General features: G+C 40.6%; 1 protein-coding gene across 5 annotated transcripts in view; it reads right to left on the bottom strand.

The window, feature by feature from the left end:
• Positions 1-12,025, bottom strand: part of UBE3A (ubiquitin protein ligase E3A) — a 56,370-nt gene extending 44,345 nt beyond the window's left edge. For 2 of the 5 annotated variants that reach the window (XM_074908373.1, XM_074908390.1), the window contains exons 1-3: positions 11,640-12,025; positions 7,629-7,836; positions 1,944-2,011 (exon numbers count right to left, since the gene is read on the bottom strand). The gene's annotated coding sequence lies outside the window, so the exon portion shown is untranslated. The remainder of the gene's footprint in view (positions 1-1,943; positions 2,012-7,628; positions 7,837-11,639) is intronic. The other 3 variants (XM_074908399.1, XM_074908407.1, XM_074908382.1) reach the window with 2 other exon arrangements.
• Positions 12,026-12,112: the final 87 nt, after the last annotated feature.

The following is a 12,112-nucleotide window of genomic DNA, read 5'->3' as shown; positions in this document are numbered from 1 at the left end:
TTGCAGCAGAACCATTTGTTTCTACGTCAGTTATGCCTGCTACTTCAGGCTCCCTCCAAAATTATATACAGTTATGAATGGAAAGCCCCTCCTCCATCAGGAGGAAAAAATCAAATAATCTATTTAAATTTCTTTTAGTAGCTCTTCTTTTACTGGCTAGGTATCAAGTTATGTTATTTTCCAAACAGGTTAAGTTTTACAGCTGCACTTCAGCTTTAATATTTGAACTTTTATTCCACCTGTCCGTTTGTTTATCCTGTCATTTTGCTTTCTTTTGCCACCCAGCTTTCACGCAGCTTTCCATGTAAAGTACCTTTCTGTACATCAGGTTCTTCAGTGTCACCAGCATGTTTTGTTTATATATAGTTTATATTAAGACCAAGCAATCATGCAACTCTGTAGCATAACATTCAGCTTTTCTGATGTTCTATTAGTATTCATTACTCACAACTTGGGGGGGGGATTGCAGGGGGATTCTTCATCAATTTATGAAGCGCATACCATTATAAAGACTCTATGCATACATACAGTGGCAAGCAGTTAAACACTCAGAAAAAATGCAGCCAGCATAAATAATGGCAATAAAGAAATAATGGCTTAGGTTTGAAGAAGAGCCATCATACACACAACTGGTATTGAAACTGGAGAGCAAGAAGCAGGTGGGTGGTCCCAGTGGTGCTGTGGGTGCAAAAATGAATATACACTACCTGCCAGATGCCTGCTAGAGTAAAGGACCAATCTACACAATTCTCTCAGGAACATCTGGATTGTGATAATGTAACATTATAGCTTTTAAAGAGATTTAGAACTTTTAATTAACATACACTATATTTAAAGTTTCAGCTTAGATTTAGTCATTTTATCTCCTCTCTATAGCTTCCTACTAAACTTAAAAAAAAAAGATACTCAACAACCCTTCTGCAAGGTTGAGATTTCAAAACTTTAAATATGTTCCTATGTTAAGTATCTTCAAAAGAAAAATCTAGACATAAACCCATGGTATATTAAACTCAAATCAGTTACTGAGTTCTTCCCTTCTTATATATGTAAGTATATACATATACTTTATATATATTTGTATATATATAAATATATATGTATTTTATATATACATTAACAGACCTATTAATATGGTAAAAAAATTAACTTAATTGTTTTTCTGAATGTAGCAATGCAAAAAGTTTCAAAAATTCTCTATGTACCCAGTTGCAGAACTACAGAACTTGAGATGCTACAGAGTGGTGCTGTTATTCTGTACTACCAGGTATCTCCACAGGACTACACCAGAATAAAGTTAGAAAATAGAAATTAAAATAACTACAAGTTAAGATTCCAACCTTGATGTAATACATTTACATATTTTTAAGCTGGCTGGATATTTAAGAGCCTAGACAAGAAGAGATACCACGTGCCATGGGCTCATGTTAACGCTGCTTATGAAGGTTACATTTCTGTATTTCCTAACATTCCCATTTGACTTACACTGTTGTTTGCTTATGTTTTCTACTAATTCTGAACTTACATTTCAAGTCATACCTAAAAACTGTACAAGCCTCACTATAAATACACTCAGCAAGGCAAAAAAAAAAAACCCAAACCCCACCAACTTTCAGTAACAGCGCCAATTCTTATCCATCCATGGAGAAATAGATGAATGGTAGCAACATGATGCTGAGCTTGTGAAACAAATTAAAAGGGAATTCATCAATTTTTATCTTCTTTTTTTTAATTAATCAGTATCTATTTTCTCCAAGAAAAATCAAATAACTCTGTTCTCTAGAAAAATATGCCTAATTAATATTACAGTCAAAAGAAATACAGGAAAATTAATATGTGTTTCTTACTGAACTTATCTTCAACTTTTTTTTTAATCAACAAAAGTATAATATTGTGTGTATGCTAATAATTATAGTAACAAATAATAAGTGAAAACATAAACATACCATATCTTTCCAGAGCTGCAGAAACAACTTCTTTCAAATTCTAAAATAGACTTCTACAGTTCTTGTACCTATAATATAAAACATTACATTTCAGTTTTTGCACTATGCTCCATACAACTTCAAAGCAATACATTCAAGAATGGCCATTCAATTATTCGCAAGTTTGCAACTAACAGAAACATATACTTAGAATTCTAGAATAGAATCACAGAATATCTCAAGTTGGAAGGGGCCCATAAGGATCACTGAGTTCAACTCCCTGTTCCTCCCAGGACTATGGAAAACAAAATCATATAACCTCACAAACAAAATCAATCTCCCCATAAAAAAACACAACAGAAAATACATAGCATGTTAGGGAAACTACAAAAGCAGAATGTCCATACACAGAATGTATCCTATTCTTTCCTCTGTAGTGATGCAATGGAGTTTTACAATTCCATTCATCCAGTTCATTATAAATATGCATTTCCTTCTGGAAGATTCTGGCAATGTTTCTCCCCCCCGCCCCCTTTTAAAACAAAACAAAAAAAAGATGATTTGATATTTATAATTATAAAAACACAACACTCCAAATAAGTCACAGATAGAACCTCATCTTTGTCCTGGCTGCACAAAACTGATGAAGTTTGATGAGAACTCCTATAAATCATTCATTTTCAGGGAAGCCATAATTAACAAGGGACACATGACTAAAATATGTACCAAACATTTTCAGCAAACACCTAGCACAACCAATTTCAGGGGAAAAAGTGACAGAAATAGGTATATAGGCATATAACTAAAGAATCTAGTAATTACTTTCCAGAAAGTTGCTCATTTGACAGAGTATCACACTTTCAGTACCGTGAAGGTTTAATACTTAATTTCTTGGTTCCAAAACTCTATTAAGAACAAACAAATCCAATGCAGCTGATCTAGGCTGATCTCTGATACAGATCAGAGTTCCCACAAAGGAAATCCTGATCTGGTTACCTTAAAAGTACATTCAGATTTGTCTTAAAATATGTCAAAACACAGGGAACCCATCCAGTACCTAAGGCCCAATTTGTTATCAGGGATGTGAAATGGGATGATCCTGGACTGACACAGTCATGCTGGTAAAGCTCTACAGCACTAATAGTTTGTACACAATTTTTTATGTTTAAAGAAAAAAGTTAAATAGGGCATCCTACCCATTTCATGGAAAAAGATTGCTATTTCAACAAACAATTACTGTAATTATGTGGATTTATGTACAATTGCGATTAATGAGTTAATGTTATGCAACTGTGTCAATAAAACTTTACTATCATTCAGAAGAAAAAAAAAAGAATACATTTATCTGAAGAATGAGACAGTAACTGATGACTTTCCTTTTCAGGGGTGGCACTTCCATTCCTTATCAACAGCAGAAATCCAGAATATCTATCTTATATTCTATTAAAGAATAATTCTTCTTTCAGTGACGCCATTGAACCAACTCTGTTAAACGTATTCTGACTAACATGACCAATCACATCTTGTATCACAGGACTTCCAGCTTAAATGCCAATGTATATATTTGTTCATGTACACACACAGAGCAATGTCATCTATATAAAGTTCACTCACTATCCTCTAAGGTACAAAAACACCAACTTGCAGTGTGCACGGAGTATAAGCAGAGCACAAAGAATAGCATGAAGAAGTAGCACAAATGCATCTATCAAGGATCTTAAGATTATTGCCCAGCAACTGGAAAAAAGGAAAACAAAGGTTCCCAACATAACTGAAGCTATGTCGTTTAAGACAGTACAATTTCAGAAGAAACAAGACCATAGTAGAAGAGATTAAGGCAGGGGATTTGCTTAATAACACATAGCTAGCAGCAGAAGAGAGAGCAAGTAATTCTAACAGCACAAAACTGAAGCTCCTGAACTTCCAGTTCTCTTTCCTCAATCTTCCCCCACCAGCTACCACCGAGGCAGAGCAGAAGATCAACAGTCTACTAAAAAGATTTGCTCAAAGGCTACATGACCAACAACAAGACCAAATACAGAATCTGTAATGCTTGTCTGAAAGGAATGAAAATAATTTCATGAAGTCAGATGTGCTTCAACATTCACCCTTAGTATACTTAATAATTAGCATTAAGCCACATCTGCCTAAAGAAATGCAAATGGTAAATGTGACTAAAAGCATGGCTAGCACTATTGCTTCCACTCAACATAAAGAAATCTTGATCATGACCAGAGCCAAAAGAGCTGCTTGTTTATAACTGTCATACATTAAGAGACTTCAAAGCACAATGAATGACATTAACAAAAATGGCAAGCTACTGAATTAACCAAACTCTAGCACACAGAACTGCAAAATATTTAAGAAATTAATTATAAATTATGAAAAATTCTTTGCAACTCATGTCTGGCTTGATGAAAGACATAATGAAATCACCTCTATCAGGTGCCTAAACGATGTTTTCCACTTTTTTCTTTTTTTCCAATAACTGTCATGAGACAGGAGAAGAAAAAATTTCTGAGTGCTACCCTAAAGAAAATGGTAGATATTTTACCTAGTATTACAGATTCTCTAACAGTTTCAAATAGGTAAGTTCAAAAAACAATAATTTTCTTCCACGACTGACATTCTTAATATAATGACATTAGCCAAATAAAAACAGGTATTCACAAACATTCTTTCTTTCAGTAAGATATTCAGGTCATAGGAACCATGCACATGGAGTATTTATCACCACCTTACAATGTAAAGAGCTCAACTTCCCCAACCAAGGAATACCAATATTTCTGAGAAGTGATATGCTCTCTTAGGAGCTCCTGTGTCCTTGAACTCTGATGGGACTTGCAGGTTGTGTGGACTGTAGGTATGTATGTATGTCTTTTTGTGGTCCACAATAGGCAAGTTTTGCTACAACAGCTGAAACGTATCTAGGTGCTGTTACTGCAGCCAGTGTATGCTGGTATACCTTGGACTTTCTAAAAACAAAATAGGGTATGTGTATATACACATATTAAACCACAATATTCATCACCAAGACTTCACTAGATTTCACTAGGAAATAAAAAGTAATCATTATCTGAATATGGCTATACAAATAAGAAAGATGAAAACATCATATTGGAAACAGAAATTCTGAAGTAGTGATAGACCTCTTCAGTACTATCTGGTTTTGTAAAAGTTTTTGATACCTTTCAAGAAAATGAGAAATACCACACTGCAAAGTCAAAATATTTTAAGTATTAAAGTACTCAAAGTTCAAACACGTGACTAACCATAATGCAAAATAAAAAGCTGTCTACAACTACAGCAGCATTTCCTGCAGTATTTCGACCTGCAGCCCATTTTAGAAGTTCAGCTCCTTTAAGAGCCACTCTAACACCCCAAGTTTGCTGAACTGCAGCTGCTCCAACCTGGGTCCCGCAGAGCATACCAGAGCAGGAGTACACAAGTAGCGCCAGAGCCTGGCTGCCCAAACAAGTTTGGCATCCCTCAGCACCACGCAAGCTTGGCAACGTGTTACAGATTGCTCTTGTGCCTCCCCTGCACACAAGTCCTAAAGGTAAGGGAGAAGGGATGTTTATTTCTCATTCCAATCTCTTCATTTCACCAGTTTCTAGGTGTAATGATTATCAAGGAAGTATCAACAAGTCCAAAAAGGGGTCCACCAAAGGGAGTAAGAGCATGGTCTCCTTTGTGAAGGAGAGATGAAGAACTAGCTCCACCCCTAAACTCTACCTTGGTCAAGACAGCAGAAGTCCTGACACAGTCCTCACAGGACAGTAGAATGAAAAACAAACCATGTGGATTAATCACTGCCAGTTATGCAACAACCACCAAACCCAAACAAAAGTTCCACGATTTTCTGCTTGTGATCCCACTGGTTAATTCAAGGCCCACCAAGACTGAACTTCTACTGGGTTTCAAACTAACTTCTTGTACCTTATAGTTTTTGACAGACTTCAATTTTGTCTTATTTAGTTACTAAGGTAACAGCTCTGAAATTATGTCACACAAGGATTGAACGAGAAGGCACATGGAGGACAGGGAGGTGATTTGAAACAGCCAGCAGAGCTTCACCAAGGGTAAGTCTTGCCTGACCAGACTAGTGGCCTTCTATGATAGAGTGACTATATCAGTGGACAAGGGAAAAGCTACAGATGTCACCTATCTGGACTTCCGTAAGGCCTTTGACATGGTTCCCCCACAACATCCTTCTCTCTAAATTAGAGAAATAAAGATTTGATGGGTGGACTGTTTGGTGGATGACAAACGGGTTGGATGGTTGCACCCAGAGGGTAGTAGTCAATGGCTCAATGTCCAGATGGAGATTGGTGACCCTCAGTGGTGTCCCTCAGGGATCTGTATGGGAACCAGTACTGTTTAATGTCTCCATCAGTGACACAGACAGTGGGATCAAATGCACCCTCAGCAAGTCTGCAGATGACACCAAGCCGAATGGTGCAGTTGACATGTCTGAGGGAGGGGATGCCATCCGGAGGGACCTGGACAAGCTCCAGAACCAGGCCTGTGAACCTCATGTGGTTCAACAAGGCCAAGTGCAAGGTCCCCATCATGGGTTGGGGTGACTCCTGGTATCAGTATTGGCTGGAGCATGAAGGGATTGAGAGCATCCCTTCACAGGAGGACTTGGGGGTACTGGTGGGTGAAAAGCTGGACATGACCCAGCAATGTGTGCTCACAGCCCAGAAAGCCAACTGTATTCTGGAGTGTATCGAGAGAAGTGTGGCCAGCAGGCTGGAGGTGATTCTCCCCCTCTACTCTGCTCTTGTGAGACCCCAACTGGAGTATTGTGTTCAGCTCTGGGGTCCCCAGCAGAGGAAAGACACAGACCTGTTGGAGCAGGTCCAGAGGAGGGCCACAAAAAATGATCAGAGGGCTAGAACACCTCTCCTATGAGGACACGCTGAGAGAGTTGGGATTGTTCAGTCTGGAGAAGAGAAGGCTCCAGGGAGACCTTATTGTGGCCTTTCAGTATTTAAAGGGGGCTTATAAGAAAGATGGGGACAGAGTTTTTAGCAGGATCTGTTGCAATAGGACAAGGGGTAATGGTTTTAAACCAAGAGGGTAAATTTAGACTAGATATAAGGAAGACATTTTTTACAACGCAGGCAGTGAAACACTGGAACAGGTTACCCAGAGAGGCGGCAGATGTCCCATCCCTGGAAACATTCAAGGTCAGGCTGGATGGGGCTCTGAGCAACCTGATCTAGTTGAAGATGTCCCTGCTCACTGCAGGGGGGTTGGACTAGATGACCTTTAAAGGTTCCTTCCAACCCAAACCATTCTGTGATTCTATGAAAAAAAGTAGTACGCTCCACATCAAGCGGTCAACTGGTACATCAGTTCAAGTTTGTACTAAACCATCACTGCTCTAATTCACCTTGGGAACAGTCCCACTGTTGACACAGTACACAAGCATGATTCTCAAAGGTAAAGTACAAGAACACAAAGCATGTTTCCAAAGCTATTTGAATGGATGCAAACAGTAACACTTTTTGATTAAAAGTCTTGAACAGCGGCACACTGTGAATATCCTTTTCAAGCCATCAGATTACAAAAAAAAAAAAAAAAAAAAAAAAGAGTCCAAACCTCTGCTTCGCTAACTGGAAGTTTTTCTTAAAACACATATACCTCTGTTCTAAGGAAATTCAAGTTGCTTCAAAATAATCAGGTCACCCCTCTTACCTAAGACAGCGAAGTGAGGGTCCAGAGGGAAGCCACCCATTTAGTTCCACTCAGCTGAACAACTGCAGCTTCTCCTAATTCTTCACCACTCTGTAAAACATGGGTAAAGAACCATGCAGGATGGTAACGGAAAGAGTATCGGTAAAGACTGACTTCCACCCCTTTCCTCCATGTAGCAGTTTGCATAATACAGGGAAGCAGGCTCAACCTATTAAAAGTAAGAAGTAGTTAATGCTTCCTTTAAGAGATTCATTCATAAGAGTAATTGTGAGACAGAACACTGTGGTAATATTTAATTTAGAACGTAATTTTGCAACCAGTAAGTTATTTTGTCAATAAGTTCTGTCACTCCTAGCCACAAGAAGGTGGAGCTATTCAAAAATAGCAATTTAAAGTGCTATTTGGTCATGTGTTACATTGCCAGGCATGAATCCTGGATCTCAACAGTACTTGATTTTATCTTTCTTATATTTCTCCTATGAAATTATTTTCCTGAAGAAATGTCTCACCAGCTGGTATAGCTACTGAAGTGTTGCTTCATTACAAAATATTACCTTTACACTGTATTTGCCAACTTTGTGCTAACCAACCAGATACATTACACACATTACTATTCATATGAACCAGCTTTTTCCAAACCTTTATTCATGGACAATACAGCCTTACGAGGCTGTCAGGCACTGCCTGTAAATACAGGAAGTTAATGAAGTAAATGCTAAGGTCAAAGTATTTAAGGTGACAAAAGTCACTTCAAACACGCGATTTGCTCACTGCTGTTGTCTCTCGGAACCAAGTATTTAGCAAAGATTACACCACTCTCCTGGGAAGTTGGAGAAGGAGATTTTTTTTTTTTAAAAAGCAAACATTATATTCTAAATTATTTGATAGCAAATGTATTACCTCTCTCCTTCCATATACAAATCAGAATTTGATTAATGACAGAAAACCTTTCAACACCGCTTCTCTATAAAACTCACGACTCCTTTAAATATACTGGATACTTCAGAAAAAGTGTAAAACATACCTCCTTTGTTTAAAAATCAATATCAGTTCATTAACTAAAGTGAAGCAAAAACCTGGCCCACAGTACCAGAAACAAAGATTGACACTGGAAATGAGATACATGCCTCCAAACTTTAGGAATTTTCTTCCCTTGTCCCTCAATTGTATCTTCTATTTTTAAGAATTAGTAGCTTTTATCTTCCAGTGTATGAATATAGTGGTGTGGGGAGGGAGAAAGACATTTCCTGCATTTAAAAAAAAGATGAATTCTCTCTGGACATTCACTAAGTAAACTGAAACTAAAAGTAGCAGAGGTTAAAAAATAAAATCACCTTTCCTGCACAGCAAAAACTAAGATGATGCATATTTACAAAAATGTAAACACTGAATTTGTTCCTTGATAAGTGTCATATCATGTACTACACTAATTATTGTTTATACAAAATGTTATATGCTTAAACATGCTCACAATTAAACATGTTTATAACTATTAAAACTTGACTCAAAGATATTTTCCCCCCACAACTATGTATTTGGTTAAGTAGAACCTGTGAATTCATACAGAACTATTGAAGAACACATCAACAAAGCACATATTCATAATGAAATAAGCATGACTTTATACTGGGATACATACGTCATTTTGTATTTCTGAAGCAGGTTTTCTCCTACTGAGGTTAAATGAAAAGAAAGAAAACCTGTTTTATTTTCTCAAATCAGTTAGACCAGGGACAACATCAAAGTGCTAACAGGGACTCTAACAAGCTGAGCACATCTCTAGATGTATTTAACATATACACACAGTTTTAAATTCCATTCACAAAAGAACCATCATTTGCGTATGTCTTTAAGCAGCAGCAGTAATTAAAAAAAGACTAAAAGTTTTCTTTGCTATTAAAAAAATTATCAACCCCACACAATGTTACAGTTCTGAAGAGGACCTGGACTGAGAGATCTAGGCTTTGAAATAGACTGCTGTGAAAAAGTTAAAACACCTCTGCTTTTTCAAGCCTGCCTTTCCTTTAGTCACTTTTTTTTTTTCATCTACACAGTCACACAATCATACCCCTAAAGAACCCCAAACAAATCAAACCATGTCTTTTGCCATCTAGCTCGGTGCTTTTATTTCTAAATTCCTGGAAGATACTCAGGATACTCCAGTGAGGAGAAATAAGAAACAACTCTGGTAAACAGAAAAAGAACTTGTTAATTCCAGTATGAAAGATGCTACATTAAATAGCAAACATTTAGAGTGGAATGGAAGGTATTCACAAAAGAGAGATGAAGTATCTGTAATACTGCATGGAAAAAGTTTGGGTTAAAGATATTTTTCAGCCCTGTAAACCTAAGCAGTATTCTAGCTTTTCTTCCAAGTTTTGTCTGTATTGAATTGACAGAACATTACTGTTATAAAGTCATAAACACTGCAAATTGCATCTATTTTAAAAGACGTGAGGAAAATCATTGAATATCCATAGCAATTTGGTAATGCACGTTTCATATTTTGAATTCAAACATACTCATTGAGTTTCACTGTATCTTCAAATTTTTAAAGAAGTACTTTCAACTGTTACCAAGATGAAAGGGTACAGCATATTTAGTGCCAACATGCAAACCAAGCACTTTGTGAGAACTGTAAAGCTCATTTACCAGACGTTTTCATTCTTACCAAGAGGTACCTCTGACCACCTCCATTATTTTCCTCCAGTCATACATGTCTAACAATGCAGCTGAATTTAAGAATGTTCCTTCTCCCTTAGCAGGAACATCTCTCTAACTGGATGCTACCTGCATGAATTAGGAACTTAATCTTATCTTTTAGACCTCTCCCTTTCAAACTAGTCAAAAAAAAAAAAAAGATAAACTGACAATACAATCACGTAGGTCTTACTTTGTTAGGAAATCAAAGCTAAAATCGGGTACAATTTCCCACTGAGGAACTTTTTGGTAGGCATGCAAGAGGCATAGTAAAACTAATCTGACAAGCTGATTCTCACAGAGCCTCAGGTTTGCAGACTCCTACTGAGGTAGGGAAGTTTCCATACAGACAGAGGGACCATCCCTGAAATGATGTGTTAGACAGAGGCTTTGTCCCAGAATTAGAAGATAGCTTACGCAGAAGGAAAGATAAACAAGTATTTCCATCAGAAAAAATAAAAAAGCTTAACTACAAGTCTATAGATTACAGGGTCTTGCCACTTAAAGGACAGTTGTGGAACATGTTTTGTTTCCTAAGCAGTAGGAACTTCTGAATGACCACATCACGTCACCTCAGACATCTGATTTACACATCGACTGTGAACCATAACAACACATAGAGTTCCTTTAAAAGAAATATCGCAGGTACGCTCAAAACCTGAAGCCCAGAAAGTCCTGCAGTCAGCAGTGACAGATCACGTTTATCAGCAAAACAGCCTGTTCACAGGTTAGCAGATCCAACTCTTCAGACTGGACAGAAGGTAAGACAAGCAAGCGAACACACCTACTTCGTTAAGCAGGCCTTGCACACTGGTTACACACCCTCGCAGTACCTCATGTACCCCCACCTCCTCGCCCGCCACAGCCGGCCCTGCCGAAGGCACAGAGGCGCCCCATGCCCGCAGCAGCCCCGCGGAGCGGGCACCGCCACTGCGCCGCTCGGCCCGGCCGAGAAACTGAGGCAGTGGGCGGCTGGGTTCACCCAAGGGCGCCCAGCAAGCCGGGTCTCCCCGGTGGGCGGGCTGAGGCCCGGAGACACTCGCTCGGCCGGCCTTCCCGCTTCTGGGGAGGGACGGGGCGGCCCCACACCCATGTGCCTCTCGGGGAGGAGGGAGAGGACCACCGAGGCCACTCACCCCTGCCGCCAGCGCCTCCCGCCCGCCTTCCCCACCCCCGCGGGGGGATCGACCCGGCGGAGGGAAGCGGGTAGGGCCGCCTCCCGGCCCCTTCCCCTCCGGGGCCGGCGTGAGACGGGCACCATCCCCCCTCCCGGCCCTCCCCCGGGCCGGGCGCTGCGTAGCGCCTACCGACCTGGGCGCCACGGCCTGCTGCTCCCGGTCACTCCCGCCGCCGCCGCCGCCCGGGCTCATGCGGGGGCCGCACTGCGCTCGGGGCCGGGCCGCAGGCGAGGAGGAGGCGCCGCTGCCGGTGGAGCCGTCGGGGCCCCGGGGCGGAGGAGACGGGGCCGCGGCCTGGCGGGGCGGGGAAGGGAGACGCGAGCGGCCTTGCGATGCCGGCGGCGCGGCGCGCAGGGGCGGGAGGGCGGGCCGGGCCCGCGGGTGCGCCTCCTCTCGCAGACTCGCTCGCTCTCAGCCCGAGCCCCGCGCCACCATCTTGGGAGCAACGCGGATATCGGCGCGGCGCAAGCTCGGAGGACTCACGGCGGGCGGGGGTGGGGGGTGCAGGAAGGAGGACCCGCTGTGTCCCGGCGTGCAACGCGGGCGGGGGCGGGCGGACGAAACAGCTGCGCCACGCTACCCACCGCGCGGAAACCATCGAGTTCC

Source organism: Athene noctua, chromosome 1 (assembly GCF_965140245.1).
Source record: "Athene noctua chromosome 1, bAthNoc1.hap1.1, whole genome shotgun sequence".
Lineage (NCBI taxonomy): Eukaryota > Metazoa > Chordata > Aves > Strigiformes > Strigidae > Athene > Athene noctua.
Note: the sequence above shows the minus strand (reverse complement) of the source record. Positions and strands in the feature narration are given on the sequence as shown.